At 50.4% G+C, this 27,370-nt stretch overlaps 1 protein-coding gene and 1 long non-coding RNA gene across 4 annotated transcripts in view; one reads left to right on the top strand and one right to left on the bottom strand.

The window, feature by feature from the left end:
• Nucleotides 1-27,370, bottom strand: part of LOC122212473 (carboxyl-terminal PDZ ligand of neuronal nitric oxide synthase protein) — a 284,789-nt gene that overhangs the window by 129,124 nt on the left and 128,295 nt on the right. The window lies entirely within an intron of this gene.
• Nucleotides 16,171-18,114, top strand: LOC122212475. Its single transcript, XR_006199157.1, has 2 exons — nucleotides 16,171-16,914; nucleotides 17,937-18,114. It is a non-coding gene; the product is annotated as an uncharacterized LOC122212475 (long non-coding RNA).

The following is a 27,370-nucleotide window of genomic DNA, read 5'->3' on the forward strand; positions in this document are numbered from 1 at the left end:
GACCTGAGCTGAAGTCGGAAGCTTAACCAGCTGAGCCACCCAGGCACCCCTGACCGCTTTAACTTTTAAAGTCCTCGTCCACTTGGGGTCAGGGAATGTGCCTCGTGTGTTACCCATCCTGCCTAGCAGAATGTCGATGCTCGATAAATAGCTGTTGAATGAATGAACAAAAGAACAAAGGAGTTTCCAGAATGAGGATCTGCTCTCTTAGAGTAAAGTTACCTTCCTTGAGACTCATTTCCTCCTCCACTGCTCCAGTGGAAATACTACATTCAGCGGTCATGGGATTGTGGATAAGAATAAGCGAGGTAACTTAGTCATTTTCCCTTGGCTGTTGGAAAAGACTTGAACCGGCACCACGTGGCCTGTCCGTGTCCACAGAGCTACAGTGCTTCCCCACCCCCACCCCGCCCTTGCGGAGATCTGTCATCCTGTCTGGCGCCTGGCTCTCCCTCCTCTCTGCTGCCCGGTCAACTCTTGACGGACGGCCTGTCTCTATCTCGAGCTCCTCCTGGACAGGCAGGGTGGGGATCGGAACCTAGTGCCTTCGTGCGAATCTGTCTCTCCCATTCTACAGAGGGGCCTGGGGCCGGTCACTCGAATCTCCCTGGTCTCATCTGCATCTGCAGGAGGAGGGTAAAATAATATTCGCCTCGTATAGTTGCCGTGAAGGCTAAAAAGGAGTCGCTGTGCACTCTGCGTTCAGGTTACCTAGCATGTAGCAAGTGCAGTGCAAGTGTAATTAGCTGCAATCATCAGCCATCAGCCTCCCCTTCACGGAACTCCTTTCCCTCTGAACTCCAAGCTCTACCCACAATGAACGTCTTTCAGAGTCCGAAAAACACCGTGTTTTCTTGCACTTCTGTGCTGTTCCACAGGCAAATTCCTCTTACGAGGATCAATTCAAAGCACTCAGCCCAGCTCCCGGCACACGGTAATAAGCACCATCCCAGGGCTGGCAATTAGGACTCTGCGCAAAATGTCCCTTCCCACCTCTCCTCTGCTCCCCTTGGCTAAGCCTTAGTCATCTTTCAAGTCTCAGTTCCGATGTTTCCTTCCAAGCTCTCCCTTGCCCCACAAATCCAGGTCAGGGGTCTTTCCAATCAAGGTCCCTGCTGGTTCCCGGGGGCCTTTCTGTACAGGAAGGCTCCCCTTCTCTAAGGCAGCGTGTGTCTGGCGTGGAGTGTGGACTGGATTGCAGCCTCTACTCACCCCTTCAAGAGCCCGTGAGCAACCCCACCCTAAAAGACCACGTGGGCTGCCATGCTTCTGGGGTGCACCCACTGCATTTACCACACCCCCTCAGTGAGATCAGCCCTTGTCCACGTCCCTCCAGTCAGAGGACTCCACAAGGGCATGGCCACAACTGCCCCAAATGAAATCTCCAATACCTAGGACACCACTCTGCACCCCACAGGTGCTCAGTAAATACTTGCCGAATAAACGGAAGGACCACAAAGGATGGACCATGGCCTTCTGTTCTTCCCTTGTGTTGGCTTACATCTTCCGGTGGCCAGTGCAAACACAAAGCACCCCAAGTAACACATGCTGACTGTTTATCATCACCCACGTGCTTGTGGGTTTTGTTCCGAGTAGGTGGAACAGGGAGGGAAGCTTCCAGATCCTTTGACCATGCAGGATAGTTCATCAGGCTCCAGCTGGATAGAGTGGTCTGCTGTAAGGGCCTTCCTTCCAGGGGTCCTATCGTACCTCTGCAAATGCAACCCTCCCTATGAAACAGCAAAGAGCTATCGAGGGCCCAGCTGAGTCTGCCCAGGAGGGGACAGAATGTGGAACCTAAGGTTTCCTTGAATGGCTCAGAAAGCCCTGGACAAGGGCACTGCCCCAGCCGCTGTCCACAGGGCCAGAAGACAGGAATCCTGAGCCGTGTGCCCAATAAGCAACTGTGCCCCACCCCCATACACACCCTGTGTGCCATTCAGTGCGACAGGAGCTTCTGGGCCAATCTGGAAGTCAGCGGGGCCCTACATTTACTAAGTTGGTAGTAGTTGTGGCTTATTAAAAAGGAGAGACAGGGGGCGCCTGGGTGTCTCAATCAGTTAAGTGTTCAACCCTTGGTTTTGGCTCAGGTCATGATTTCACAGTTCGTGAGATCAAGCCCCGCATCCGGCTTCGTGCTGACAGGGCAGAGCCTGCTTGGGATTCTCTCTCTCCACCTCTCTTCCTCTTGTTCTCTCTCTCTCTCTCTCTCTCTCTCTCTCTCTCTCTCTCTCTCTCTCTGAAAAAATAAATAGGGGTGCCTGGGCGGCTCAGTCAGTTGAGTGTCTGACTTTGGCTCAGGTCATGATCTCATGGTTCGTGCATTCAAGCCCTGCATTGGCTCTGTGCTGACAGCTCAGAGCCTGGAGCCTGCTTCTGATTCTGTGTCTCCCTTCTAAACATTAAAAAAAAATTTTAATAAACATATACATTATATACAGATATATATATATATACACACACACACGTATACATATATGTGTACATATATACACATACATATGCATGTATATACATATATATGTAGTAAATTGTACATACATATATGAAGGAGAGCCAGTAAGGCAATAAGACCATTGAATCTGGGCAGTTAAGGTGCTGGTTTCGAAGTGTCTCTAGGGTGGCAGAGAGGGGAGTGAATGTGGCAGGAAGGTGCCTGGCGGTGGGGTAGAACCAATGGAAACACCAGGAAGCCTGGTCAGAGCTCTGGCTCCCGTTACTGAGACAAGCTGCCTTCCCTCTGTATCCGTGCACTCAAGTGTCAGTTACCAGTGCAGCAGTCTTTCTACTCCCTGAAATTCTTCTGAGAAAAAAAATCAGATAAACATAAAAGCAATCTCAAAGTCAGTAATTCCGGAAGTTGCCGTGAGTTGTACAATTCCTCTGTTTTGTCACCCCGCTTCTCCACTGCTTTTCCTGTTGGGATCCTCTCCTGCTGTCTTCATCCTTCATAATGGCTTCTAAGACCCCACCTGTCTTAGCCAGTCATGTGTGACTCCTCTAGACTTATCTCCAGGCTTCTTCAGGGAAATGGTCACATCAGGTATTTTCTTGGGTCCTTAAGGCTCACAGCCCAGCACCTGGCGCATGGGCTCACCGAGTTATTTGCTTAACTGAATATAAGCCTGTGTGCATATACGTGCAGGTGCCTACGTGTTTGTCCTTCTAATCCTCAGAGGAACTGACCATTGGAACAGCCAACAAACCTCTTCAGTGACAGACCGCCAAGGGCAGTGTTATCTTATGTCACGTTTCATTATCCTCAAAATGGAGCTCCAAAAGCTTGGCTGACTCAGTGCACGGAGTTGACAGGTTAAAATCCAATCCAACCCAGTAACTAAGAAAAAAAGAAACTTGCCATAAGAGAACAGATCCGGAGACCCCAACGGTGACTTCAAAGACTGATTCCAGGATGGAGCCACAGCAGGTCACCTGTTAGGCACCCGCACGCGGACAGGAGCCACGCGGGGCTCATATCTGATTGGCTTCAGTAACTTTTATAGCAAAAGACTGCTTATCCAGACTACTATGGTCCATTAATTACAACGGACGTTAAAGCAAAGAATCACAGAAAACGAAATGTGCGTACCTTGGGCCTTTTGACAGAAGCCTATAAATGTAGGTCTACTCGCTGACATTTTTGACGCGGGTGGGTGATCTCTCCTCTAGGTGTGGGTCCACAGATCAACTGCCCGAAGTCTTTCTTGCATAAGTGCCACTGACCCTGATCTCTAGTTGGCTTTCTTCCAAGTAGATGCAGAACTCGAAGACATCGCCTCAGCAGACACCAAGACTTTGGATGCTTCCTGCCCTGTGACTGTTTTACTGTTACCTTCGCCGCTTAACATTGGCAACTTCTTTTGTAGCAGCTCGCTTTCGCCAGTTTTGCTCAAAATGACTTGAGTTTTATAAACACAGCAATTATGGGAGACTAGATGTTAAGCACTCAGAAGAAGAGCGCCTGGCACACGGCAGTGCTCGATGCAAGTCAGCCGTCTATCCTCCGGCTCGTTTGTCACGATTAAGTTACTCGGTTACAGTAGCAAAGTGGCCTGGCGGCAGACGGGTTTAGGAACTCACGCCACTGGCTCTAGCTATGCATTCAGCCTAAATGGAGGAAGGATGAGCGTGGCCTACAAAAGTAACAAGAGCATAGAGGGACAGAAGCCACTGATCTTTTACAAAAGGAATGGAGACCCGTACGTACTAAGTTAAACGGAAGTCACTTAAGAGAGTAGCTTCTCCGATGAGGTCCCTCAAACCCCTACCTTCCTCCCAGCTGTGGACACCATCACCAGCCAGACGCAACGTGTAAGGTAACACAGGCTGTGACCTGCACAAAGGCTCCCGGCTGAGGGGTTAAGTGAGGGTTAAATGCACCCACGCTCCCCTCTCCAAGCCGTACGGCCGTGCATGGGGCTGCAGGTGCCCAAACGAAGAGGTGCTTTCCCAGACTCGGACACCCACTGTCGCTCCTTCTCCCCCAATCCCACCTTCTGCCCTGTGTTCTCATTCGTGCCCAGAAACCAGGCGGGATTATTAGACTGAGGCGCTCCCTGCACGTACGTAAATGATGCCATCACTGGAAACGACAGCACAAATAAAGAAATGCTCGCATATGGAATGTGATGAGCTCTCTCAGGCCTGGTTCACACACACTGGGAATGCACGGCACCCGGCCACGCGTGCCTGGCCACGCACCAAATGCTTCACACTCTTCTCATTGTGCCCTCAGAGGCGGACTAAAAGCAAAAGTCACAGCGACAATAACAGTTTTTATTTGCACAGTAGACTTCGATGTTTTCAAAGCATTTCCCTGCAGAGTCTCCCTTTAAGTGCAGTGGCAGATGACGTGTGAGAACAGGTGACCTGTGTCTGCCTGGGTCGCACATTCGTTTAATGAACAACTTGGTTATGTTTTAATTCTTTAGACCTCATTTTCATTCCTGTCAGTCAACTCTCAATTGCCCGCTTAATTTCAGGCAGGGGTAATCCAAAATCCTATGCGCCTTAAAATCCCATTTGAGGGGCGCCTGGGTGGCTCAGTCGGTTAAGCGTCCGACTTCAACTCAGGTCACGATCTCGCGGTCTGTGAGTTTGAGCCCCGCGTCGGGCTCTGGGCTGATGGCCCAGAGCCTGGAGCCTGCTTCGGATTCTGTGTCTCCCTCTCTCTCTGCCCCTCCCCCGTTCATGCTCTGTTTCTCTCTGTCTCAAAAATAAACGTTAAAAAAAAACTTAAAAAAAAAATCCCATTTGACCAGCAACCACACCAAACCAGGCACCGCACTGAAAAAGGGATTGGTTCCCAGTGGGCCTTAATGCTCACATAAGTCCTGGTGCAAAATGGGGGAACAGGGACAGGACGTGAGTGGCCCAAGGCCTCGGGTGAGGGTATGGTTAATGGAATGCTGGAAATCAAATTCCGATCTCCTGACCTCTGGTCCCAGCGGCCACACTGCCTTCCCAGGGCCCAGTGTTAAACGGCATACCAAGGGCTTTACTAGGGGGAAGTCAACATTATAAAAACAGTTCCTACTGGCAGAATCCATGGTCCTCTGTCTCTAATAAGAATTTGCCCCATTGGGCGCCTGGGTGGTACAGTCGGTTAAGCATCTGACTTTGGCTCAGGTCATGATCTCATGAATTCGTGAGTTTGAGCCCCACGATGGGGTCTGTGCTGATGGCTCAGAGCCTGAAGCCTGCTTGAGAATCTGTGTCTCCCTCTCTCTCTGCCCCTCCCCTGCTTGTGCTCTGTCTCTCTCAAAAATAAATAAACATTAAAAAAAATAATAATCATTTGCCCCATTAAATAAAAAAATAGGGCTTACTGCTCAGAGGCCTTAACTTTCAGCCGTAAGTTTTTCAAAAGATTGACTCAGGAGTTCTTACCACAGCGGAAGAGTCAAGAATCCTCTCTAGCAAAGGTGAGCCGGCCTCAGCAGTAAGTGGGAAATAAACCGGTTTAAATCACCACCCTCTCACCAGGCACCAAGATGAATTTAATAGCACATACACGGATCGCGTTTCCTTGAGGGCCAGAGGTAACCAAGGCTCTGATAAACACGTACCATCAAGACGACACCACTTCGCTCCCAAATAACTAGTGGTTTAGCTACAGGAGGCTGTTCTCATGGCTGTGGTGAGGGGGCCACGCCAGGGGACCCACGAGATCTGCACGCAGAGCAAGCCGTGAACCAGCCAGCCTCTCTGCAAGGCGTGGGCCAGGCCCTGGGCTGCGGGTTTAGATTTCGAGAGACGCCATCTCGAAACAATGAGAACAAGAAGCAAGGAGAATGGAGGAACGAGAGTCCCACCCACCCCACAAAAAAGAAAAGGCTAGAATACTGTTTCTAGAAGGAGAAGGGTGGAGAGGAGTCAGAGAACCAGACAGACAGACGTAGACAGACAGACCTGCCCCACCGCATATGGGGAAAAGATGTGCTTTAATGCCAGGCAGGTAGAAAGAGTAAGTCAGGAAGCTTCTCCCGGGGTATCCTCGGGCACACTGCTCAAGCTTGCAGTCCTTCAGCTGCTGCTATGAACGGCCTGTTGTGAGGGATGAGTCAGCTAAAAATACTTCCCTGGGGACGAAGGGAGAGAGCATCTGCAAAATATCGAACACGGATTCAGGCATTCCTAAAGGCTCAATAGAATGGTAGTTTGTGTTGCTGGTAACTCAGGGAACATTAGCACAGTGCCTAATATGGTACGTACTCAAATCCGCTGGTCGGTGTCGAAGCTGGGGAGATCTGCCAGCACAGGGAACGTGGGGTGGAACAGTCCTGCGGCACTCAAGACGGAAGGGAGCCCGATGAGCAGGTCGCAACGAAATCCGAAATAAAAAAGACCTTGGCTCATAGCCGGTGATGGATGAACATCTTTGGAATGAAGGAGAACCCATACAGCTAACATATCTGTCCTTTACAACATGACATTAAGCTGGGACTAGGAGGGGGGCACCTGGGCGGCTCAGTCCGTTAAGCACCCGACTCTCGATCTCGACTCAGGTCATGATCTCATGGTATAGGAGCTCGAGTCCCGCGTCAGCCTCTGTGCAGAGCCTGCTTAGGATTCTCTCTCTCCCTCTCTCTCTGCCCCTCCCCCTTGCCCGTGTGCACGCTCTCTCTCTCAAAACAAAAACTTTAAAAAGCATTTTAAAAACTGGAGAAGGGACGTGAAATATAGGCTCTGTTCCCCACCAACTCTGAGAATCCCTCTGGCCTCAGTTTCACATTTCTGTGGGATGGCACCAAATGACCTCCATGTCCTTTCCAGCACTCCGATCATTTCTAGGGTCCGTTCGACTGATGAGCGAGAGGTACCGGTAGACGACGTGACCTCACGTACGCGTGTGCACGCGCCGTCCTGGGAATGGGTGAGGTAGGCTAGCCTTCCTCCCACACCAGCCCCACCCCCGTGGGCCAAGAGACAGAATGCCGGGGATTAACCACCATCACCTTTTTTGCAACTGCCTCTTTGCTTTTAATCACACTGCCGCGCACACGGGCCTGGTTTTAATTAAGCAGAGCATCGTCTGCATCCGTCTGGCCACTGAAGCTTTGATCTCCCCATGGGGCACGCTTCTGCACTGCTGATCGTGCTCCAGGAGCCTGAAACATAAACCAGGGGGAGCCTTTGACAGTTCAGCCACTGACGAAGCTCCCGGCGGCCCCCGTACAGGTGTGCGCGAGGGCGAGGGCCCACCGAGGCACAGGGGCGGAGCAGAGGGAGGCAGGGAAGGGCAGTGACACCCGGGGCGGGATTCTCTGGCTCAGGGACGCCCCTGAGCAAATGCCTGGTAAGGACCCTGCTGGTTGCTCCGTGAGCCTGCAAATCGAGACAGGGAGAAAAACGTTCTGTTGCGGGGAGACAACGCCAAGAGTCCGCGCAAATTCAGGTGAGCCGTGGGAACCTCTCCACGAAGGGAAAGCTCTCAGAGTCAAGTCCCCAACGTCTAACCTCAGGACCGCTGACACGTTTTTATAAAGTTGAAAACTGCGGGGCGCCTGGGTGGCTCGGTCGGTTAAGCGTCCGACTTCGGCTCAGGTCATGATCTCGCGGCTCGTGGGTTCGAGCCCCGCGTTGGGCTCTGCGCTGACAGCTCGGAGCCTGGAGCCCGCTTCGGATTCTGGGTCTCCCTCTCTCTGCCCCTCCTCCCCTCGTGCTCTTTCTCGGTCTCTCAAAAATAAACGTTAAAAAATTTTTTTCTTAAGTTGAAACACGAAAGGTCCACATACCCTGCGCTGCACCTTTTCCCCGTGTATTAAGGACTCGCTGAAGGAATTCTCCGATTTACCATTAAGTCGCCGCCCAAATCTATGTGAACAGGTAGGCTGAGACGGTTATGGGTGGACACGGGCCGGGCCCTGCCAGGACAGCGCCTGGACACAGCCAAGAGGGGCTAGAATCAGGGCACAGCTGCGGGACCCCAGGAGGGCTGGCCTCTTCTCCTGCATGAACTCTCCTCCACCCCATCTGGCTAAGAACAAGGGGCAGTGGGTGTGGGGAGGGGGTGCTCCTCTCACAGAACCCCGTGAACCCATGCCCGCACTTTCTGGAATGGCCTCAAGAGTTAGAGCAGCACCCACTCCTCCCGTGATGAAGATCTCTTCAAACAGACTGGGATCGTGGAGGGAAGGGCGGCACCATTTTACAGGAGGGAGTAAGTGGGAAGGATGGGGAGGGAACATGACACAGGGTAGAGACAGAGGAACAGACAGGCTCTGCTTGGGGGAGGCGGCGGTTAGAAGGTGGGGCCCTTGGAAGCTGGGGGAGAACAGATGCCAAAATGATCCCGCAGACTTGACAAGAAAAACGCCTCCCAGTAGACACATCCTAGAGCACAGCTCCCACACGGACACTCTCCTGTCCAAAAACCAGAGACCTTCCACCATCTATGGAATGAGATCCACACTCCTCTGTGCGACATTCCATGCCTTCTATGGCAGAAGCCCCATGGAGCTTCCCATCCTCATTCTACTGAACCCACTCTGTTCCAGGGACGCCCTATCACCTCCCTTAAGTCAATTCCAAGGCATGGTCAAGTTTAAGAACCACTGCACTGGCTTAGTTCTTAAGGGCACAGACTCTGAAGCGAGACTGTGTGAATCTGAATTTCTATGAGGTCAAAAGCAAGTTACCCAACCTCCAGGCATAGGTTTCCCTCCTAGAAAATGGGAGAAGCAGCCACGTCCACATATTATAGGGTTATTATGAGGATTACAAGAACCTCTCCACGACAAATATCTCACAACAGTATCTGGTTCGTAAGAAAGTCAAAAAGCATTTGCTTCTTCAAAATGCATATAGTCAAGGGGCGCCTGGGTGGCTCAGTCAGTTGACGGTCCAACCCTTGATTTCGGCTCAGGTCACGATCTCAGGGTTGGTGGGATCGAGCTCCACGTCGGGATCCGTGTTGCGGAGCCTGCTTGGGATTCTGTCTCCCTGTCCCTCTCCCCTGCTGGTGTGCTCCCTCTCAAAAGAAATAAATTAACATTTTTAAAAAGGTGGTCTCGTGGACTTGGCCTTCTAGACCAAACCAGCATAAAGCCGAGGGTCAGAACCCAAGAGAATCCCACAAAATGAGCAAGTCCCAGAAACGGTCTTGCAGCCGTGTCATCAGAACCGAGCCCCCTGCCCCACGCAGCACAAAAGATTCCCCATTTCAGCTTCCCTGAGGAGAAAAAAGAACCTCTACCTTTGCTGACAGAGCAGAGGGGGTAAAACGCACTCTTACAGAAGAGGCAAAATAAATCACCTCCAGTAACTAACGGCCTTTTAATTCCCTGGTCCCCACGAGGAAGAAAAGAAATGAACAAAGACCAACATTCCGAGCAGCTTTTAACGGCAACGGCGTAAGCACCTTCTCTTATCCAGAAATTCAGAGATTGAGGTTTCTGCCACCGGAGGGACTCCTGGTCGTGAGTCTTCAAACTCAGCATGACAGAAGTGTCGTACCTTTGCGACGCTAGGTTCGCGCGCTTGTTGGAGACGACGTCATCTGTCTCTGAAACGGTGACCAACTGCACCTCAAGGGCCTGGGCCCCCACAAGCCTCTGTGCTGTTGAGAGCACAGATATTAGGTAAACGAACTGTGTGCTCATCGAAGACGATCTGAAAACACGGAAGTGTATGAAGAAGAAAGCCAACAGCCCAGTGCTACTTCCCACGGTAACCACTGGGTTTTTGTTTGTTTTTTAACGTTTATTCATCTTTGAGACACAGAGAGAGACAGAGCATGAGCAGGGAAGGGGCTGAGAGAGGGAGACACAGAATCCGAAGCGGGCTCCAGGCTCCGAGCGGTCAGCACAGAGCCCGACGTGGGGCTCGAACCCACAAACCGCAAGATCATGACCTGAGCCGAAGCCGGACGCTCAAGCTCAACCGACTGAGCCACCCAGGCGCCGCCCCCCCCCCCCCAGGATAACCACGGTTAATGTTTTAGTGCATTTCCCTATCCTTCCTAACACACCGGTTTCTGTTTTGAGTTTTCTTGCTATTACAAAATGGACATTCTATTCAGGTGAATTCTACATGCTACTTGACCTACATCATAAAAGCTCCCCCCGCCCCAATTCTTACAACTTAGGAGAACATCAATCTTCCATTATGTGGCCACGTAATTATTATAATTATGTGCTAGTTATCCATTTATAGCATCGAAGTTCCAAATCCACGATGCTACCACAGGCTTTCTCTCTGATACTGGAGCTGGACCCTGCAAATTGTGCTACCCACCATGGTAGCCGCCAGCCAAACACAGCTGAGCGTTCGACACACGGCTGGTGTGAACAGAGGTGTGCTCTAAAGTACAAAACGCACACCAGATTTTGAAGAATTAGTACAAAAACATAAAGTATCTCGATAATCTTATACTGATCACATGTGGAAATGCTATTTTAGATATACTGGCTTATCAAAATTAATGCAACCCGGTTCTTTTCGCTTTTTTATTTTATTTTATTTTATTTGTAGGAGAGAGAGAATGAATCCCAAGCAGGCTCCCCGCTCAGCACTCAGCCTGACACAGGGCTCGATCCCACGACTCTGGGATCCTGACCTGAGTTGAACGACTCTGGGATCCTGACCTGAGTTGACATCAAGAATCCAAAGCTCAATCGATTAAGCTACCCAGGCGCCCCTGGTTTTGTTTTTTCAAATGTGGCCACTAGAAAAATTTAAATCACATATGTGACTTGCATTCTATTTCTACTGGACTCAGCTGCTGGGAACACTCCTCTGCCAGCTGGCACAACGTTGGTCTCGTCAGTAGAGGGTGCTGGAAGGACACCGTGGTAAGAAGGGTTTCTCTTTGAGGTTCTAGTGCTTTTGTTCTTGCTTCCCTGACACAGCAGGCGACTTCCTGGCTCATGGAATGTGGGAGGCTCTGTGGCATATACCCTCCCCTCACCAGTCCTGCTGGTGCCCCAGTGACTTCCCTACCACCCGGTGGCTCCCCCCCCCCACACACAGACACACACATACTCTCTCTCAAGAAGTCTAAATCTCAACTTTGGGGGACTCTCCTTCCTAGCTGATCCTTCCTTGAATATTCTCCCTTAGCCCTACAGCTAGAAGCTGCTCTTGTATTCTGCAAAATTCTCTTTACCCCTCTTATACTTAGTTCTCATATACTACTTAATTTTTTTTTAAGCTTGCTTATTTTGAGAGAGAGCACGCGAGGGAGCGCGGTGGCGGGGGAGAGGCGGGAGGAGAGAATCCCAAGCAGGCCCTGCTCTCCGAGTGAGGAGTTAGATGTGGGGCTGGAACTCACTGTGAGGTTATGATCTGAGCCACCCAGGCGCCCTTAGTTAATAATTCTTTATATTAAATTTTCCCTGGTCAAATTAATGGCTTGGTTTCTGTCTCCGGACTGGCGCCTACACAGATAAAGTAGAAGTCACTGTCAGACTGCCGGCGGGGCTCCCAACACTTGCTACGTGCCTTCCACTCACCTCCGTCTGGTCTTTTCTCCAGTACGATCTTCCCTCTCCCCCACTGTCTATTCCCTAAAGGCAGAAATGCTTCCCGCTGCACCACCACCCTGTTACCATCACTTGGGGAGCATCTGAAGAGCTCCAGTTAGTAAGTCAATCAAGAGAAGGGGCACCTGGGTGGCTCAGTCAGGCGTCCGACTTCAGCTCATCTCGCAGTCTGTGAGTTCAAGCCCCGCGTCAATTCTGTGTCTCCCCCTCTGTCCGCCCCTCCCCTGCTCATGCTCTGTCTCTCTCTGCCTCAAAAATAAATAAAAATATTTTTTAAAAAACCTTTAAAACATAAGTCAATCAAGAGCTATGCCTTGCATTTATTCAGCAAATATTTACTTAGCTTCTGTTACATGAGGGTAGCGTGCTATTGGGTAGAGGATGACTGTGGGAAGAAGAGAAAGGCCACACGCAGGAGAGACAGACAGACAGACAGACGGACGGACGGAGGAAACAAACTGTGGCTTCAAGCACCTACCAGCCAAGCCAATAAAAATAATGGATGCTACAATTCACTATAATATAAAACAACAGGGAAGTGAATAATTACAAAAACAAAAGCAGCCACTAATCCACTCTGGGTGCCCCAACGGGCCACAGGAAAATACATATAAAGGAAACAAAAAGAACTTTTTGGAACTGGCTCTCCTCACCCCAGGCTGCCCTCTCCCCTCTAGGCACCCAGCCAGCCTCTTCTTAATCAAAGGTTCTGCTCTTCATCATTAGCTCTGGATCTGTGTCTGCATAGACCTGGCCCCTCCTCTCACACTGGCCTCTGCCTTCCCTCCCAAGCCACGGGCAAGCTACACACCCAGGGACCCTCCTGGGGACAGAGGCATCAGAATCAGCACCCGACCCCAACTTCACCCCAACTCCTATCGTTAATAGAACATTATTACCTGCTCCCACAGAAATCGGAGCTCTAGAATTCCTAGGATTCTTTCTAGTAGATTCCAGTTCTCTGCTAAAGTTCTCCACCTCTTCTTGTCCCTGAAGCTTACTCATCACGGTTCTTTTCAAGTCCACGTGTGGCAGCCACAAGGCACCAAGATCCTGAGCAGGCCTATTTCTTCTGGGTTTTAGCTTGTTTTTCATCTGGTCGGACTCTCTAACCATCTGGTCACGTTTCTTTGTCCCACGTCGTACAGGAAAAACTAGTGCGTTAACGTGAGGCTCTGGAAAACCTGATCTTCCTCCAGAGAGGAAGGATGTGCTTTTCGCAGGCAAGTAGCTAGAGAGGCACCACCTTGATCCAACCAAGCTGATCAGAAGCTAAGTGCACACCTTGTAAGGGCTGGTCCACTTCCCGTTTGCCCTCGCTCCCAGCATGCAACCTGTCGGGGCTCCAGGCTCAAAGCAGGCGGTGTTTACCAGGACCCCTTGGTAAACTCCCCGTCTTGGGCAAGCCCTGAACCACAACTTGTGTCCCCACTTGGGCGAGATCGCTGAAAGCCCTGTGTACCTATGTGGCCTCTGCCATAGGACAGCAAGCAAGTGAGAGGAAAGTGGAGCCTAGTGTCGGGCTCACCTGTCCTTCCCTCTTCCCCAGGCCTCACGGCCTCAGCAGCCTCCAGACCTTCCTTGTGTACACACACACACACACACACACACACACACACACACACACAGTACTCCTGGTGGAAGGACTGGTGGGATACAAACCACTCGGACAAAACCAGGAAAACCCCAAGAAGCAAACAGCTGGCTGTATGCAGAGCTCCTCAGTCAAAACTCCAGGCTCTTCTCTGTTCAGACGTTCCAGCCCTTTCCACCTCTGGGCTGCCTCCCTTCTGTGTGCAAATGCATGGTTTCTTAGTTATACCCAGTCTGCGGTGGCCACCGTGTCTCAGTCCCCCGCCTTCCACCCTGAGCACAAACCTTAGGTTTGTTTTTTTTTATTTTAATGTTTATTTATTTTTGAGAGAGAAAGACAGTGTGCGAGGGGGGCAAGGGCAGAGAGAGAGGGAGGCACAGAATCTGAAGCAGGCTCCAGGCTCTGAGCTGTCAGCACAGAGCCCGATGAGGGGCTCGAACTCATGAGCCGTGAGATCGTGACCTGAACCAAAGTCGGACGCTTAACTGACTGAGCCACGTAGGTGCCCCACAGACCCCTTATCTGTGTTGGCGAAACTCCTGCTTGAATTTTGTTTAAAAACCTACGTTCATCTTCCCGGTGCTACGATGCCTGTAGTTATCTGCAATTCTATACACACACACTTTGAAAGACGTCTGCAGAGGGGGCGCCTCGGTGGCTCAGTCGGTTAAGCGTCTGACATCGGCTCAGGTCATGATCTCACGGTTCGTGAGTTCGAGCCCCACATCAGGCTATGAGCTGCCGGCTCAGAGCCCAGAGCCTGCTTCAGATTCTGTGTCTCCCTCTCTCTTCCCCTCCCTGTCCACCATTTAAAAAAAATTTAGAAAAGAAAAAAGGAAGACATCTACAGAGTTGCTCCACTGCTTGAGTGGGGGGGGGGGGGGGGGGGGCTGCTGGGCTGCTTCCTGTCTCTCAGGGACATGGTTTTCCTGGAATTTTGTTTGCAAACTCATCTTGGGAGTCTTCCCTCCTTATTTGCTTCTGCTGACAGCAAGGCTGGGCCTTGCCCTATCGGATATGCAACTGTGAACGAGGCTGGAAGGCAGGCTTTTAGGAACTTCTCCTTTATGGAAAACAAAATGCAGGATATCAGTCATATCTGTGGTGCCATACAGTCCGGGTCCCATCGCTGAGGACCACCGTGATGTGATGCCTCCAGTGTCCCAGCAAGGACCACGGCCCTAACGCCACCTTCCTGCCGGAGTCGGGTCCTGCTCTCCCGCCATGTGTTAGAGGCACTGACACCCTTTTCTGGGGCCGGCTGTGAAGTCTGAGACATCACCACCAACCCCGCTTCCACTCCTGGTCCAAAAACTGTCCCCCTCTTGGTTTTGAATTCAATTATGTTTTAAAAAAAAAAAAAAATGTTTCCATGTGTTTGGGACAGAGGAGAGACCGTTCTTAATCTGTTTACTATATTTGTAAAAAGTCCACAGAGAAATGTTAATATGGCCCTCTTAAGTATTAAAAAACTTGCATTCTTTTTAAAAATGCTATAAAGGGGCACCTGGGTGGCTCAGTCGGTTAAACATTCGACTTTGGGTCAGGTCATGATCTCGCGGTTCGTGGGCTCAAGCCCTGCATCAGACCTGTGTCTCCCTCTGTCTCTCTCTCTGCCTCTCCCTGCTCGTGCTTTCTCTCAAAGATAAACAAACATTAAAAAGTTTTTTAATGTTATAAATTTGTTAATATATACATATACTTAATGACAAATGCATAGGAAAAAGAAAAGACCAGGAGCATACAGTCTGTTAAGTGTTAAATGATAACTCTGAGGGGCACCTGGGTGGCTCAGTTGGTTGAGCGTCCGACTCTGGCCAGGTCATAATCTCATGGTTCATGGGTTCGAGCCCCGCGTCGGGCACTGTGCTGACTGCTCAGGGTCTGTGTCTCCCTCTCTCTGCCCCTCCCCCGCTCGGATTCTGGCTCTCTCAAAAAATGAATAAACATTTAAAAACAAAAATGACAACTCTGAACGTTAGATAATTTTACTTTTGGCTTAAACACATTTTCTGTAATCGTGAATATGGTGTCCAGGATGTTTTTCTTGAGTGCACAACCCAAAGGGAAATGAATGATACAATTTCAGGCAGTTTGAGATGCCCCCCCCCCCACCTCCCTGCTCACAGCCCCCAGACAAATTGGCCCTTAAGGGCGGACAAGCTACTGGCCTACGGGAGAAAAGAGTTAAGAGCAGAGGCCAGGCCTGTCGTCAGAGGCTACTAAAGAGGGGAGGATTTAAGAGCTCCCTGAGGACAGCACCAGCTTAGAAAGACACAAAGTGCTAATGGGCATATTTATCACTCCCTCCCTAACGAGCACAGACCTCAGGAAGAAATACAGCCTGAAGGAGGGAAAGTGAGCTGAATCAGCCTACGGGAGAAAGTAAGCACAGAAGAAAGCTAACAACCTGAAGTTAGTAACGGCTTCAACACAACTTCCATAGAAAGGCCTTCCCGACGCCCCCAAACTACAACAGGGTGCTGGTAGGTTCCCACCACGCCTCTTACTATTTCGTCACTGCATCTGTCACAATTCACAAGTTCATGAAACTGCGACAATGTTCTGGGTGTATTTAGGTCCCCGCCCGCCCCTCTGTGCAAGCCCAGGAACTCCAGGACCCTGTGTATCCCCTTCCCTGCTGAAGACCCCAAGCCCAGTAAAGTTCTCTTAAATGAATGCTGCGTACAAGCAAAAACATTACTTTTAATATTCCTTGTTGCTAAGCAAACTTTATGTACCTTCATTTTGTGAAAAGAAAATAACCCGAGCCATTCGTGGTCTCTGGCTAAAGTAGGGGTGACTCCGGGGCCTCATCTACCCCAGGGACACGCTTAGTGATCCAAGGTGCCAGCGGAAGGCAGACAGCACAGGGAAGTCACCGCCCTCTCCCCCTTCGAGCAGACGAGACAGCACAGGTGGCAAACTGATGACCTTAACCTGGATTAGCTGGATCCACAAGAGTGAAAATTTTAAGGAAATGGAAGGCGAGACATCCTGTTTGAGGCACCTGTGGGTCCTTTAATCCTCTTTAGAAAAGCACAGGCACATCATCATGCACGCAAAGTGTTCCCACACACACAGATCTGGTCTCTTTACACACCCTGTCTGAACAGGGAGGCCCTGCAGGGAGGGACTCTGCCCAGTTTACAGGCTGGGGAAGGTAAGCGGAGCCCAGAGGGACAACTGGGCCGGAGCACCTGCTGTGGGAGCCGCGGCCCTGATCTACGGAGCCCGGAACAGGTTGAAGGAAGAGGAGGGACAGACCAGAAAGGACACCTTTCTCATGATTACTCGTGCTTTGTGTTGTGACAACAGTCCAGGCCTTCGGGAAAGGTGAGCGCTTTGAATAAAATAAAACTAATGAATAAGAAATAAAGGGAGTGACCTCCTAACCTGACCCCAGGGTTCAGAAAACACTGAAGTCTGTGCTGATCATTATCCCTGATGGCTCCTGAGGGACGAGAATTAACATTTTGGTTTCAGCAAGGAGCGCACGGGCTCGTGGAGGGATGGAGAGTCATTCCTGGCTTCTGGGTCTCAGGTCTATCATTGGGAAGAGATCATTTCCAACGGGAAAACTGCTTAGAACCTTATTTTTCACTGAGATGTTTCTTACTGGACACTGACTTCTCTCCGTTTGAGTCTCCCCCGGGCCCTGCTGTTTTGCTCTTGACCCATTAGCCCCTGGCCTCCCTCTGAGAAGGTCACTCTGGACCTGTGGTCCCGTCCTGTGAACACCATCAGTCTTAGCCAAAGCCATGGGGAGGATGCTGGCCGATTCCTGGGGCAAGAAAGACAGCTGCCCTAACTTCTCTTTCTCTCCCACCTTCTGCCAAAGTTTCTCTGGATAAAGTCAGGTTCAGGGGATGGGTCCAGAGCATCGCTCCTGTCTTCCTATTCCATATACTCTTCATATTTTATTTTGCTTCGGTTTTTGTTAAAGCAAAACTTTCTTTCAGAAGGACCGTCCCTCTTCCTGTCACAGCAGCCTACCTCCAAAACAACACATACTTTTCTCTTTGACCTTTCTCGGGGCTCCCAGGGTTCCAGTTCTAAGACCGTGTACTTAGAAAGCTCAACAGCCTAGGGGCGCCTGGGTGTCTCAGTCGGTTAAGTGTTCAACTCCTGTTTTCGGCTCAGGTCATGAGCTCACGGTTTGTGAGTTTGAGCCCCACATCTGGCTGCGCTGACAGCACGGAACCCGCTTGGGATTCTCTTTCTCTCTCCCTCTCTCTCTCTGCCCCTCCCCCACTCACACGGTCTCTCAAACTTAAAAAAAAAATACTAATAAACTCATTAAAAAAAAAAAAAGCTCAACCACCTTGAAAACCAAATAATGCCCTTGGTTTCCACAGGCATGTTTCCCCTGCTAAGTTACTGTTCTTCCAAAGTCAAGCCTCCACCAGAGAAGAAAAGAATGTGCAAATGTCAGAAGCAGGCAAAAACTGCCAGAATACAGGCAATCCTAAAAATCAAACAGTGCCTTCAATGGAGAGGCAGGCAATAAATACATGAATGAATGAATGGTCTCAAGAATCAATCCTCACCTTATTTCCTGAGTGGGTCCCTGGGCTGCACACATCCCAAGCCTCAAAGCTATCTACTGTGGACTGAGAAAGGTATTTTTGTCCCCTCTCCTCTCTCGCCTGCAGAAACACTCTGAGATCATGAATGGAAGGTGTTAGGAGTGCCGACTTTGTTAATTACAAGGTAATGATTCTACTTCCTTTAAACCTGCAAAGTGCCGGGGAGTACAAATTAAAAGCGTTTAAACTTCCTAAAAGTGAACTTAGAGATTGTCTTTAGTAGAGTAACTCTCTGGTTAAAAAAAAAAAGAAGAAGAAGAAGAAGAAGATGCTCTCCAGGGCACCCAGGCACAAGTGAAAGGTGCCTTTTGGGTTCAGAAATAAATTTTGTGTGTGTCACGTAACCACGCGTGGCACTGAAACGTTTACCTTGAGTTTGTCATCTCAGGTTCCTTTAAGGTCCCACCTGCAAATCGGCCACAGTACAAACGGGAAGCAGGGCCTCTGCACTGCAAAGCTCTGAAATTTTAATAATTTCCTACATGCTACTCAGCTATGACTATTAAAGGAGACGCACTTAGATGATTCATAAAGAAAATATTTATGAAAACAATTACAAGCACAATTAGGAATTTTTCTCAGAAATCTCTTAATCACTGTTTAATTGAACCCTGATCTCAACATCAGATTTTTATTAAACTTGTTTCTGTGCTTGGGGCGCCTGGGTGGCTCAGTCAGTTGAGCATCTGACTCTTGACTTCGGCTCAGGTCATGATCTCACGGTTCGTGAGTTCGAGCCCTGCATCGGGCTCTCTGCTGGAAGCATGGAGACTGCTTGGGATTCTCTCTCTCCTTTTCTCTCTGTGCTTCCTCTGCTCCCATATGCGCGCTCTCTCTCTCTCTCTCTCTCTCTCTCCAAACAAATAAACTTTAAAACAAAACAGTTTCTATGCTTTGACTTCGGAAAAACAACCCCTTTTGGACGCTTCTGCAAACAGTAAGCTCGGCTTGACTCCAGAAGCCTTTGTGAGCCTGCTTTTCCTCAACCGTGGCAGTGCCTCAGCCCCTGCCCCCCATCCACTTTGGGGCAAGAAGGAAACTTCCCTGGGGCTGCTTTCAAATTGCCACAGGACTGTTCTTGGTTGTTTTCCTGTCCTTTAACGAGTTTCTCTGCTTTCTTAATAGGAGACCAAGGGTGGGGGGGAAAGGCAGCTGGGGGAAAGTGTGGGGTTAGGGAGGTGGGCCTGTGAACTGCATGTCTAAGCTGAAAGCAAAAAATTTCATAAGTGGATTCTAAACAAGGTATTTTTTCACTGAACTCTTACCCAGAATAGGAACAGTCACAACGGTCTTGGATAGAATTTCCAAACCATTTTCTCAGAGATTCCACATCTCTTGTACTCAACATCCTGGATAAAATGTGGAGAAGTCTTTGAACGGAATGCTCAGGTGGTATTACAACCAATGAACAAGCTGGTGAGGCGACTGATGAGGGTCTACCCGTGGCTGCCAAAGGCCCAAATGAGGTACAGCGTGATCTGTAAGCACAGTGTCCTCACTCGGCCACACTCACGTTCTTCCACTCTCTCCTGACCTCCCCGGTCACGTGGGGCCTTCACCTCGCCCCAGGAGGAACGCCAAGATCCATACCGACAAGGGGAACCACTTTTCTTTTCTCCTTTTGTTTTCAGTAGTTTCAGGTGCTCGCCATCACGATCAACAGGAAAATTAAGGAGTCCCCAAAGAGGTAAAACACAGCGTAGCCTCATGACCCCCCAGCAAGATCGACTGCAATGGGCCGCCATGTTGGGCCGTGTGCCTGTCTGGCTTCGGAACTTGGGTGAAGAGTAAAAATCACAGCTGAGGCTGACGGACATCACGTTTTCACTAAAATTTATCAAAACGAAAGCAAAAACCCCTGCTTGGTGAAAGAAGGACCGATGTGCGCCTTTGGTACATAAATAGAACACGAAACCATCCCCATACTATACAGAATCCTGATAATGCAGGGGGCACCCACGTCATAATAAGCCCCTTAATTAACACCAGTCAGGTAAAAAGGGCTCTCAAATGTCCACTCATGCTTGAGGACGAAAGGTCTGAGAGTGGCCACTGTTAGCGTTCCTTGTTTATCACAATAATACTGCTCAGTGCGGGGCGCCTGAGTGGCTCAGTCGGGTAACTGACCGACTCTTAATTTCAGCTCAGGTCACCATCTCGTCATTCGTGACTTTGAGCCCTGCATTGGGCTCTGTGCTGACAGTGTGGAGCCTGCTTGGGATTCTCTCTCTCTCTCTCTCTCTCTCTCTCTCTCTCTCTCTCTCTCTCTCTGCTTTTCCTCTGCTCTCTCTCACTCCCTCTCTCTCTAAAAAAAACACTGTTCAGTCATACTGCGGAGGCTGAAATTAACAGCGGGCACTGAAGCAATTTGATAGTCCCTGAAACACTGGCACGGCCTCCAATTTAGCTATTCCGCATCTAACGAAAAGGTGTGTGGAAATACAAGGTGTGGAGAGACATACAATCACAGCCACTGCAACATTTCTTTATAAGAGCAAAGAATTTTTTAATTCACTGGGGGAATGATTATATTAATTACGACGTAATCAATACAATAGAACACTGTGAGGCTCTTAACAACGGAATGGGATTTTCTGTATACACAGGCATGAAAGGATGCCCGCAATTTACCACAGAGTAAGAAGAAAAGCTGAGAAAGTATGTATTGTATGATCCCATTTCCCTTTTAAAAAAATCAGTAGCTGGCATTTAAAGGCTCATGTTCCAGTGCTATGTTAAATATTGACATGGTTTTTAAATTTAACATTACTAACAGCCCTAAGAGTTACTTAATATTCTCCATTTGAAAACAGAAGAAAGTCAGGCTTGGGGTGTAATGATTTGCTCAAGGTCAAAAAGCCAGTGAGCTGTGGGTCGGGCACTGACGTGTGTTATGTGCATGAAAAAAACAAGAAGAAATCAAAGATTCCCAGAGGTGTTAATGGTGATAAGCTCTCTAGATGGGAGAATGGAAAAGGCGATTTCATTGTCTTCGCTACAACGTGGATTTTTCCTTTTTCCCCAGCAAGAAATTCTAGTTATAAATTGGAAAAGAAGACAGAAAATCAGCAGGCCTTCAATGGGAGTCCCTGAATAGGCGAGCGCCATGCCGTCAGGCAAACCATCGCCTCAAAGACCAGTGTTTAAAGGGTTTGGATTGGTTTTTCCTGGAACAGAGCTCTGATGGGTCGTCAACCAATTCTGGATAACAAGACTCGTCATCCAAAAGACACATCGGAGTGGTGAATCGTATCAACTTTGACCCCTCCCCCCCCATTTGGCCCTAAAGATTCCAAGCATATGCAATACGTAACTAAATAAACACCCGTGTGGAACACGACAGCAGGCCCTTGGCACGAGGCCACGGGGAGAGGCGAGGTTTGCTTGATGAGGTTACCAAAGTGTGAGGCTTTAGAGCCAGCGTGGAAAACACTGACCAGAGCAACACAGAGGGGCTCACGGAAGCTTCTGTCCTTCAAAACGCAGCAAACACTGGGCCCTAGAAGAGCCACAGGAGCCTCCAAAGTCCAGATCACAACTTATCCACCTCCTAAGTGAGAAAACTAACTTCTAGCATCTGCCCTGTGTCTGTCTGGCCAGGCACATGGGTTCAATGTGCGCTCTGGTCACCTGTGTTCTGCTCACATGGTCCACCTGCCTCCACCCCCAGTTAAGATGCCTGCTGTCTGCGGCCACGGCCCAGACCCACGCAGGCCACACGGCAGGTGCTTCAGCTGGACACAAGTGAGGGCGGCCTTTACAAAGAAGGCAGAAACTTCCCGTCACCCGCTCACGTGCCCATGTGACAAGCAGACGCGACTTCAGTCCCGTGTGGATGTGTCCCCTTTCCTGGGGGCACGGCAGAGAGAAGTTGCCTCCTGAAAGGTAAGGGTGCCAGCAGCAGGTTCCCCATCAATCCTGCCCTCAAGCAGCCACGTAATTACAGCGAGCCTGGCGAACCACAGAACAGAGCTTCAAACCTGTTATTCATAGAAGACGAGAGAAAACGTCTTTCTAGAAGGCTGCTGGAACCCAGTCCTGCCCACCAGAGGCGACGAGCCACTCTGAAAGCGCACTTGGTCTCCAGCGGCTCTCCCAGTGAATCCTTACTGCCCCCCACCTGTTTCCTCAAGAGACCAGCAATCGTAATCCTTTCAAGAGGAAAAGGATTCATCTGGTTTGGGTGGGGAAAAAAGGAAAGAGATTCAAGGATGATGGAAGACCCAGGACCTTGATCCACAGCACGTGGGCAAAGAACAGGCAGGGGAGAGTGGTCATTTTTAATTTTTTTAAGGTTTTTCCTTTTTTTTCTTTTCTTTTTTTCTTTTTTTTTTTTTTTTTTTTTTTGAGAGAGGAAGAAACAGCGAGGGAGGGGCGGGGAGAGAGAGGGAGAGAGAGAATCCCAAGCAGGGTCCACACTGTCAGTGCAGAGCCAGACGTGAGGCTCAAACCCACGAACCATGAGATCATGACCTAAGCTGAAACCAAGAGTCAGATGCTTAACTGACTGAGCCACCCAGGTGCCCCAAGAGCGGTCATTTTAAAGAAAGGCAGAAGGACCAGATCCCTGGGGACCAGGAGATGGAAAGACGATGAAACCAGACCTAAACAAATAATTCTAGGGGACAGCCCACATCCCCGGGGACAGCCGCTCCCAGTAGCTAGCATTACTGAGCACGTACATGCACCCCCCGGTGGAGGCTCCGGACATACTGTGTCACCTGTCATGGCAACGCAATGAGGTGAACGTTCTGACCCCCACCCTACCAGCAGAGGCAGGGCTGGAAAGTTCAGGAGCTTGCTCGGGGAGACAGCTGGCAAATGACAGAGTCACGCCCCACACCCAGGTGTAACTGAATCCCCAACCCTCCCCCGCCCCCCAACCCTCCATTAAGCACTACGAAACACCGTGCTTGCACATGAAGCTGCTGTCAGTCACCCCAGAGACCCTCCCCTGGGCCCTTCGGGACCGTCCTAAGACAAACCAAAAACTAAGTGAAAGACTGGCTTAGGCCGAGCCATCAACAAATGCTCTGGCGATATGGAGCCTAGCAGGGCAGAGAAGAGAAATTCCAAACTGGCTGCAGAAACAGTGTGGAACCCACAGCGCCCAGAGCTGTATCTGCCCTCCAGCAGAGGAAGCTCCTGAAAGTGACCCCACATGCGTGGGCCACTGGAGGGGACAGGGCCACTCCTGCCATCCTGTCTGTTGCCTGATAGGCTGGGCTCCAGGAACAGCAGGGGGCTGGAGGAGGGGGCCACTCAGTGAGGCAAACTGGCCTTGCAGGTGTTTTACTGCTCCCAGCAAACTACACGTGACCGTGGCCCCCAGAGACCAGCAAGCCCCTCATCAGTCCTGAAGACACTCTCTCAAGATCGCAGGGTGGTGAGACCTGCAGGACTTGGCTCGGGGGGTGGTAGGAGTGGAAGCCATTGACAGTCACAACTGATTATGGAAACTTCCTGGGATCCCTCAAGGGCATAACCAGAGAGGCTTGGTTTCAGATGGGTCAGAAAGCTCAGAGCCCGGTCATCAAGGCAGTTTATTCATTAACCTGATGTTTGGGGGCTGATAATGCAGCCCGTTTGTACAGATTCAGGGGAAACAGTGGCTCTGTGGGGACAGGTGACCTCATTTCAACCCAGAGTGAGACCTCAGGTCACCAGGCAAGGAAGATTCTGCCTCCCAGTGATTTTCAAACTTTAAAGTCTCGGGACTGCTGCAAATAGAATGTTCCCAGGAAGCTCAGACTTTCGGCTGGTCAACAGTAGAAATGCGCTCATGGGCATAGAGGTGGGGCCTCCAGGAACAGGAAGACCCAGGTTCTGATCCCAAGGCAGCCACATATCAACTGTGATACGTTCAGGAAGTGAGTCTCTCCACAACTCAGTCTCTTCATCTCTAACGAGGGCATCATACTGCTTCCCTCGTGGTTATTTGGGAGAAATCAACGAGACTACGTGAAGGTTCCGGATGCTGAGCCCATGACAGCATGATCGTCCCTGCACCTGCGGGCGGAAGCGGCTGTGGCCCAATGGCTGGCAGGATGCCACCAGTCAGTCGTAAACCAAGCAGAACAGAGGTGCTTTAAAACAAGAGGTGATTTAAAAACCGACGCTGAGCAAATCAGAGAAATGTACCGAAAAGGGGAAAAGAGAAAGAGAAAAGTGTACACACGAGTTTAATTACATTCACAGGGTTAATGCCAAGGTCACGTCCTTTGCTCTGGCATTGGTGACTCAGCCACATACACTCGCTCTGCCTGGCTGGCACCAACAGTAATTGGGACGCCACACTCATTTGATCATACAGAGGCCAACAACAGATGTGGACCCAAATGGGGAGCGGTCCAGTATGGTGAAAAACACCGCCAATTTGGAGCTGGACCAAAGGGTCTGTCTGGATCTTGCTAGGTCTCGCCCTGAGCCTCAGTTTCACCTAAAGGAGACGACACAGGTGCCGGGGGGCGGGGGGGGGGGGGGCCTCAGTCGGTTAAGCGTCAGACTCCTGATTTCAGCTCAGGTCACCATCTCACGGCTCCCGAGATCGAGCCCCACATTGGGCTCTGCGCTCACAGCGTGCAGACTGCTGGAGATTCTCTCTCTCCCCCTCCTCTGCTGGTATGCTCTCTTTTCGCAAAAGAAACACTAAAAAATAAATTAAGTAAAATTATATTATAAGTACTCTAAAGGTCGCCACTTGAGCCAAAGGGGCCCTGGAGGATTCAGGCCTCTCTGGGCGTGAGTGGAGGACTGCGGGGCCATTATGGCAGAAGACGTCCCAGCGGTGCTCAGAAATAACGCAAGCTAGCGGCAGGGCTCAGGCCAGGGAGCAGGGCAATTCTAAGCAGAACACCGTGTCCTGTGGCCTGGCAGCCACGGATTCATGTTTGCATCTTAGGAAAAGACCACAAACAGCACGACTTCACAGAGTAACAGAAAAACACCGCCCAGGGCTGTCCAAGCTGCAGGTAAAGGTCTCGGCACGCCAGAGGAGGGCACAGCAGTGCAGCTGCCCCGGCAGGTGCCGGTGCAAGACCAGTGTGGCCCAGCCAGGCAGCTTCACGCAGCACGGGGGCAGGACTGCAGCGGCCCTCAGCAGGTGCTGAGTGGCTCGACTCTGGTCGTAGGGCCCTAAGAGGGGGCACTTCCTGGGACGCGTCGGGGAGCATGTTCAGAACAGTCACGAGGACGTAAAGGCCACGGGAGGAAAGCGGATATAGGACCCATGAGACACCTCCCAGGGGTGCTCAGAAACACCCGGATAAGCTTCAGGGCAAAGCAGCATAAAAGTCTCACTGTCGAGGGGACACCCGGGTGCCTCAGTCGGTGAAACGTCCAACTCTTTGATTTCGGCTCAGGTCACGATCTCACAGTTCGCGAGCATGGCGTCGGGCTCCGTGCGGACAGTGCAGAGCCCGCCTGGGATTCTCTCTCCCTCTCTCCCTCTGTTCCTTCGCCTTTGCATGTTCTCCTTCTCAAAATAAATAAATCAATTAAAAAAAAAAGTCTTACTGTAGTGCTAGGGGCAGAACCAGAGGAACGTTTTGTTTTGTTTTTTTATACTGAAGTTGCTCTGTCTTTGTACTTTTTTTTAATTTTATGATTGTTTCTTTAAGTAGCCTCCACGCCCAATGTGGAGCTTGAACTCATGACATGACCCTGAGATCAAGCGTCGCACGCTCTACCGACTGAGCCCGCCAGGCGCCCAACTTGTTCTGGTTTTGATGCTCCACTCGCTGATATGGCCCTGGAGGGGGTGGCGGGGAGTGATTTGCAAAATAATTTTAAGATTCAAAGATCATAATGGTGACTGAGTAACTCCAAGCAACTAGAAAGGGCAAGAGAAACAGAGGAACAGAACTCATGAACACATCTGAGCACATACACGGAGCTCCCACGTGGTGGGAGGTGGCTAACGAGGAAAAGGACGTTTCAAAAAGTCAGCAAGATGGACGGGACGGCAGAAGAGGTTCATCAGCCATCTGACTGGGGGTAGGAGGAGAGAAACACTGAGGATTGCTTTTGATCAGGAGACAAATTGCAAAGTAAAAATCCAGCCGCTCCCTCGCATGGCGGCCTACCCTTACCACGGGGGACAGCGTTTCGGCCGTGCGGGCTCACCTCCCTCTTTATTCTTCTCTCCAACTAGACTGTGAGAGAACTGAGGGCCGTGTCTTAGGCTCACCTCCTCGTCGCAAGCGCCTAGCCCACCTGGCAGGGAGGAAGCACCAAACGGGTGTTTCCTGAATGAACAAAAAAAACCGTTAAGGGAACTGAAATGGAAGCGGGCCCCTGGACCCCATGGCGAGAGAAAGCTCTGGTCTCACGAGGTCACCAGAGAAGGCCACTCACGCGTGTGGCGTTTCCCTGAATTCCATTTTATATACAGTAAAACCTTGCATAATTTGTTCCGGAAACATGCTTGTCATCCAAAGCACTCCTATATCCGAGCGAATTTCAAGAACCATTGAGTCAGTTGTGATCATGTGACCTTCGGGGTCAGGTACCACTCGCATCGCAAGACACTGCTGGTTTATCAAGTTAAAATTTATTAGACACGTTTGTTCGTCTTGCAAAACCCTCGCAGAACAAGTTACTCTCAATCCAAGGTTTCACTGTACTCTTTCATGGTTTCCGAAGCACGCGTTCTGTGTCCAGCCAGAAGCCTAAGGTCCTAGAGAACAAGGGCCCCAAATTTCGACACCCCCAGTTTCCAATGCCTGGCACCACAGTGCAAGATTTGGGGTCTTCAACAGTTATTCATTAAATAGGCTTGAATAAAGGAGACGAGAAGAGGCAAGTAAAGTTGCTCCTAGTGGGCAAGGTTCCTTCAGGTTGATTTACAGGAGAAACGAGCTGGCTGTTTATCAGGCTTCATTGCGACAGGCATTCCACAGGACAAAGGCGGCCTTTCAGAACGACAGGAGCGGCCGCACCTTCTCCAGGGCTCCACGGGAGAGCTCGGGGTCGATAGTAAAGTGCGCTGGCACAGGCACATGCCAGGGAAGTTGGCAGGGCACCTGCCCAGGCTGGGACTGACTCCAGGCAGCCTGGCGAAAGTCAAGAAAGCTCGTAATTCATCCAGAGGAGAATTTAAAAACAATCCAATTAGTGGAGTATGACTGCAGATTGGGCAACTGAACGTCAGCTAACTTCAACAGTCAGGGCAGGGAGTAGGGGACGGGCCCATCCCTCTCTCC

This window comes from Panthera leo, chromosome F3 (genome assembly GCF_018350215.1).
Source record: "Panthera leo isolate Ple1 chromosome F3, P.leo_Ple1_pat1.1, whole genome shotgun sequence".
Classification (NCBI taxonomy): domain Eukaryota; kingdom Metazoa; phylum Chordata; class Mammalia; order Carnivora; family Felidae; genus Panthera; species Panthera leo.